The sequence below is a fragment of the Prenolepis imparis genome, unplaced genomic scaffold (assembly GCF_030444845.1).
Source record: "Prenolepis imparis isolate NDT839.2.m4 unplaced genomic scaffold, iyPreImpa1.0 SCAF_3, whole genome shotgun sequence".
Lineage (NCBI taxonomy): Eukaryota > Metazoa > Arthropoda > Insecta > Hymenoptera > Formicidae > Prenolepis > Prenolepis imparis.
This window is the reverse complement of record NW_028141161.1, coordinates 11,182,759-11,189,606: the sequence shown is the minus strand read 5'-3', so window position 1 is coordinate 11,189,606 and position 6,848 is coordinate 11,182,759. Positions and strand designations below refer to the sequence as shown.

The following is a 6,848-nucleotide window of genomic DNA, read 5'->3' as shown; positions in this document are numbered from 1 at the left end:
CTCTTTTTAAGAACGTAGCTGAAAAGAGACAAAGATATAGTATATACGGTCGATTGAGTTAATCGGAGATGGTGAAACCGGCCCTAAATGTATCATAAGTCTGTCTCGTTTGTCGATTTTCTAAAAAAGTTAATTAAACGAAGTTAATATTGAATATTTTTATTCTTTTATTAAAGAAATATAAACAATTTATACAAAAATTCTTGCATAGATGAGAGATTTTTTTCACTTTTATTGTAAATTTTGTAGTAAAAATAGAGAATTTTTATTCTGGTTTTTTTTTTCAATTAAATTATGTCGAATTTATTTTGATAAAAGATCGCGAAGGACTAAACAGGTCTTGTCTCCTACCTCGATTTGAACGGAGAGAGACAGAGAGAAACGTCGAGCTGAGGCTGAGCGTGCATTTAAGCTGGCTGTTGAATATATGCGGGTCTCTACACGAAACGCGGTTTTCTGCCCGATTAAACCGAATGTATTGTTGCAAAGTCGCTCCACGTTACCGAGTTGCCGCCCTGTTGTTTCCCGGAAGTGCTTAGATCCTCTACTAACGTTCTACGTAGACGCTTTTGGCTGTAAACGGTCTTATTAATGACAACTAGAATATCAGAGTTAATAGTGGTTTCTAAGAAAAATATCGATTGGATAAAATATCAACAAATACAGAGCTTTCGAATAATATTACATAAAAATAAATGAGATATCGATCATTGATAGTCATTATTGATGATTTGTCAATATAAAAGTAATAGAAACTTTATGTATGAAAGAGAGAGAAAGAGAGAGAGAGAAAGAGAGAAAGAGAGAGAAGAATCGTATTGTTCATAAACGAGATACTCTTTGCATAGATCATGACTATGACTGTCTTTATTTTGGCTGCGATCAAAAAGACACTAGAAATATTTGATTGACAAATCAGGACGAAAGGATTAAAAATGTCTTTATCCTGATTGGTTGACGCATGCTGCGAAATATTTGTAACTTTTTACCGAACGCGACCCCCTGCGTAGTTACTAGAGTACTAGAGCGTTTGATTGGCCAATCAGACGCTCCGGCACTAGCGTGAAGTTGTGTACACTGTACTGTAGATCATCCTTTATCATTGCATTCTCGTTGCAGTGGTTGACGAAGTCATACGAAGCGGCATCCTTCCGTATTCTCCGTTTATTTTACGCATCCAAGCGATTCATACATACGAGTGAGTATTGATAATATCAATTAACGTTGTGGTAGGTATGGAATGAGATATTTTTATGTGATAATTGATTTATGCGATCGATATATATCAGGCTGCTCCTCGTCGATAGACCGTCTTGTTGCAGGGCGATTTCGTGCGCAAAGAATAATCTTTCGGCATATGTAAATATCAGATATCGGCCGATCGTTATTAGCGATGAAAATAATAGCAATTAGAGACTTGTATCGTTGGCGTAGTAGCTGCTCCTTGCATAGATCGCGACGATTAATTACTGTGCTTCTTCTTCGCCGCCATTTGCATTCGTGTCACAGTAGTTCTTTAACGAGACGAAATCACTTCGCGTGCATTCTCCGTTGATTTTACGCATCCCAGCAACTATATATGTATATGATCGTGTAGCCTCGACAGTGTAGAATAACGTCTCGGTAATATCGAATAAGATATCGGGTGATTATATCGAAAAATTATCAATTATGTAGGTAAAATAGTCATTGTATTCGAGAATCATTTCGCCGCCAACAACTTCCATATATGGCATATAGATAGTATGTTTTTTTGCAGCGCCACCTTAGTTTCATGTTTCATTCACTTCGCGTCGGTTTAGGAGTAACGGAGTCGCTCCGTATTTTATGTCGATTTTACGCGTCCGAGTGATTCTCACACGCGAACAAGTATTCGTAATGCCGAATAATAGCTTGGAAGTGTCGAACGAAAATAATGAGCGATCGTCATTATGCAGTAATTAGCGTATACGATCGATATGAATCGCTAGATCGTAACCGTTTCGTCGCGAAATCAAGTCGTTGCGTGAAGTGATTCGCGTATGACGGTCTCGGGAGTGTCGATGTTTTTGGAAATGTCGAATAACGTCTTGGAAATATCGCAAATATCGGGTAACGTTTCGGGAGTGCCGAGTAAAATATTGGGCGAACGTCGTTAATTCGCTATCGATGCGAATCGTATACGATCTTCTCATCTGTCGACTATAAATCATCACAATGTAAATAATTTATATTAATTTATGATTGGAAATGTCTAACAAAAATTTATAGTTATTATTATGTAAAATTTATTACTTTATTAATTATTTATTAATTTATTATTACATAAAATATATAAAATATAATATAAATAAAAAAAATATATATATATACATATAATAAAAAATATATTAATTATATATATATATATAATTATATAAAATATGAACTATTTAATATAGCATCTTAATTTTTTATATATTTTTTCAGTTTTTCTGGATGCTGCTTCTATATTCTACAATAATGCTTGGAATATTATGGACTTTATTCTACAATGCTGTTCTCTCTACAACGGTGAGTCATATTTTTATTCATTTTTTATTTTTATGTAATATAAATTGTTTCTGATTGATTTTTGTCAAGCATTTGTTTATTGTAAACGATATGCAATTGCTTAAAACATTTATTTATTCAGATTTATTTATGTGTTTAGGACAGTTAATTTATGGGATCGATATGGGATCGACGCTTGATGAGGGGCGGTATCGATAACCGCAATGAACATGATTGAAACCGGTATGTAAGCTTGGTTACGCCGTGTACCAATAAAGTGTTCTACAACGTATGGTTCGCTCGCATTAGGCGTTGGTCAACATCGTTGGCTTTGACAGCTGTCGAATGATGCGCGTCAGGTAGACTCAATTTGACACAACAGTTCTCTAACATTCTCCAATTTTCATCTTTCTTTAATTGAGAATTTTTTTAAAATTATATAATTTAAAAGTAATATATTATCACTTTTCTATAATATATGTAATCAATATATAAGTAATAATTATTTAATTATATTACTTATTCAATTATAATAATATATAAATATTATCTTTAATATTTCTTTTGAAAATTGAAAAGTATTGTTTATATATTATATATTATTCAATTATAGTAATATGTAAGTATTATCTTTAAAATTACTTTTCAAAATTGAGGAGTATTGTTTTCTATGGTAAATACGAGATTAGTAAAAGATGAATAAAAAAGAGAATAATTGTATTTTCTATAGCTCTATTTAAACTCATGATATAAAATATATAAAATTAAAGATTTGATAGTATTTTCAATGACAGTATATTATGTTAATGATATATATTAAAATTTGTTTTTGAATAACTGTTTCTAATTAAGGTCTTTAATTATTAAATTATTAATCTTTTTATTTATGTACACATTTGTATATATATGCATTTATGTACACATTTGTATATATATGCATTTATGTACACATTTGTATATATATGCTTTTATTTATGTACACATTTGTATATATATGCTTTTATTTATGTACACATTTGTATATATATGCATTTATGTACACATTTGTATATATATGCATTTATGTACACATTTGTATATATGCATTTATGTATACATTCGTATATATATGTATATGCATTTATGTACACATTTGTATATATATGCATTTATGTACACATTTGTATATATATGCATTTATGTACACATTTATATAGTATTAAAGTAATATTAAAGATAATACTTATATATATTACTTTTGAAAATTGAGGAGTATTGTTTTCATATATATATACATATTCATATATATGTATACATATTCATATATATATATATTTATATTGTATATAATATTAAAGATAATTCTTATATATTACTTTTGAAAATTGAGGAGTATTGTTTTCTATAGTAAATACGACATTAGTAAAAGATGAATAGCAAAGAGAATAATTGTATTTTTTATAGCTCTATTTTTAAACTAATTATATAAAATATATAATATAAAATTAAAGATTTGATAGTATTTTCAATGACAGTATTATGTTAATGATATATTTTTGAATTTTCTTTTGAATAACTGTTTTTAATTAAGATCTTTAATTATTGAATAATATATATATAATATATAAAATATGTGTGAAATTCAGTTAGAGAATTTATAATGTAAAAATCCAATTTAAAAATTTATTTTAATTAACTTTTTTATTTATTTACAATTTTTTCTGCATAAAAATGTGAAAAAATTAATAATTTAATAATTAAAAATCTTAATTAAAGACAGTTATTCAAAAGAAAATTCTAAAATATATCATTAACATAATACTGTTATTAAAAATACTATCAAATCTTTAATTTTATATTATATATTTTATATTATTAGTTTAAATATAGAGCTATAAAAAGTACAATTATTCTCTTTTTTATTTATCTTTCATTAATCTCGTATTTACCATAGAAAACAATATACTCTTCAATTTTCTAAAGTAATATTAAAGATAATATTTACGCAATTTTTCTCGTTTAATAAAAAACTTATAGACGTCAAAGAAAATGAAATCGCACCCTTAGCAGACGTTGATTCCATCTTAATGATCCTGTTTTCTACAAAAATGAAAGAACGCAATTAGCCGATGATATCATCGTTGTCATCAAGTCGCGCGCTATTGCATAAAAAGCAGCGCGATATGGAGGCACAGGAAGATAATCATAAAGACGCGAACGCGACAAAAAAGACGAGAGAAACGAAGTGCGATTGCGGGTCGTCAGGGGAGAATGGGTTTTTGCTACTGAACGCGATCTCGGTCGAAGCTCGTATCACCGCCAGTAGACGATTCGGAACCCCGCGCAAAAGTGCTGTTCCGTGTTTTCCTGGGCGCATTTTAGCGACGAAATTCCGGGTGCCAGTAATTCGCTTTAGCTGCGTTAATTAGAGCCGCTCTGGGCATTTCTGCTCGTTCTGGTCCCCGCGGTTAATAAAGACGTAATCGTTATGAGCAACGTGCGACGGTCGCACAGAGTCTCGTGATTGCGGCAAACGCAGGTTGCACATAGATATCTCGACTTGGTTGGAAAATTGTGCAGACAGATGATTTCGGCAATCATATGCCGTACTCTATTTTCCCATTTTTCTGAAACAAATTAAAAAATATTTTAAACTAAATGAGGGATGGAAAATCTTTTGTAAATATAAAGTAGAACAAACTAAGAGATATTATAAATGATATAGTCTTTAATTAATATTGTAATTTATTATTTAAATAATGTCTTTAAATAATTATTATATTAATTAAATAAAATTGTATTTTGTAATTTAAATAATATTCATATAATATGTCCATAATTTGATGATTTTTGTCTTCTAACATTTAAGATGGAAAATTCAATATTTTGAATTTGTAATATCTCTGTATGCAAAAATTTACACTGATTTCAATTCGAATATTGCTATTTGAGATTTTGTACTGAATAAGAGCTGCACTTTTAAACAACGCGGATAGAAACAATTGTTTTTTGACATTTCCGACAATATAATCTTATCGATAAAGCTGTCGCAATTTTTATACACGCGAACTTAACGAAACACTGGAATAATAGCTTTATTATTGTGTGGCGTCTTCTCAGAAATCTCGAGCTATAAATCCCGCTTAATGCAATATACGAGCGATAATTTCACCTCGAGCCGAAATTTGAATCACGAGAGGCGCCCAAGAATCGATTGCTATGCTCGCCTTTCTCCAGACACGCGATATGACGCGATAGCTTTATCCAAAACGCTCTTGCTCTTCCTTTTCTCCGTCTAGTATCTTTCTTCTTCGATATTCGCCATTAATCAAGGATTTCCGACATTCGAGAACTTAAAAGCGAATACAGTAATTATATCAAAATTAAACGAAAATATGCAATTAAAACAAATTAAGCTGAGATATTTGTAGAATGATGTAATTGACATACTTTGAATTTTTACACACTGTTATTTTCAATGTAAATAAATTTAAAATTCAAATTCTAATATATGTATGTATTTTATTTGTTACAGGTAGCATTGCGATACACAGTACGATTCACGCGTCGTGTCGGGAGTGCCGTGTAAAGTTTCGCGTGTCGAGAATGCCGTGTAAAGTTTCACGTGTCGGGCGATCGTAATTATTCGTGTTTTCGCGAGTGTCGTGAGTGCTACGAAGGACCAAGCGAGGAGGAGGAGGAGGCCCGGGGAGGCATCGGGCGATAGCGGGACAACTGTGAGGTATGCAACATAAAAACATTTTTTTCTAAACCATATTGTTTATAAGATATTCCACCATCTCGTTTGTAAACTTTCAAAACACCCTGTATACACACACACGTGTATATACATATACGTAATTTGAATATTTTATTTACAGATCAATGTGCTGTCTACAACTTCGCTATTGCAGATATCGGTGAGTGAGAAATTCTTTATTTTATAACATTTTTATAGCGGTAATTGAAATCTTTCAAAGGAATTAGATTTGTTAATAAAACAGGATATTTTGATTTAGCTAAATCTAAAGAGTACAATATATGTGTATGTCCATTCTATCTTGATGGAATTTTTTTAGAATCTAAACATTCGTCTAACAATAGCATAGTAACATTATCTGTTATTATAATTATAATATTATAATTTTGCAAGTAGACACGAGGAAAAATTAATATGTCAAAATTATGAAACACCTTGACATTAAATATTATTTATGCAAAAAGCTTATTATAAAATATGCACCATTTAAATGCATTACATAAACTTTTCTGTGCTTAAATATATTTGTTGAATAGTTAAAATATTTTATTTTAAGTCTTGCCATTATACTTATTTAAAGACTACCTAGAGTTATGTA

General features: G+C 30.3%; 1 long non-coding RNA gene across 1 annotated transcript; it reads left to right on the top strand.

Annotated features, from left to right (window-relative positions):
- Window positions 1-1,121: 1,121 nt before the first annotated feature.
- On the top strand, window positions 1,122-2,859 carry LOC145933602 (uncharacterized). The gene is made up of 3 exons (XR_014424900.1): window positions 1,122-1,198; window positions 2,449-2,532; window positions 2,672-2,859. It is a non-coding gene; the product is annotated as an uncharacterized LOC145933602 (long non-coding RNA).
- The last annotated feature ends 3,989 nt before the right edge of the window (window positions 2,860-6,848 follow it).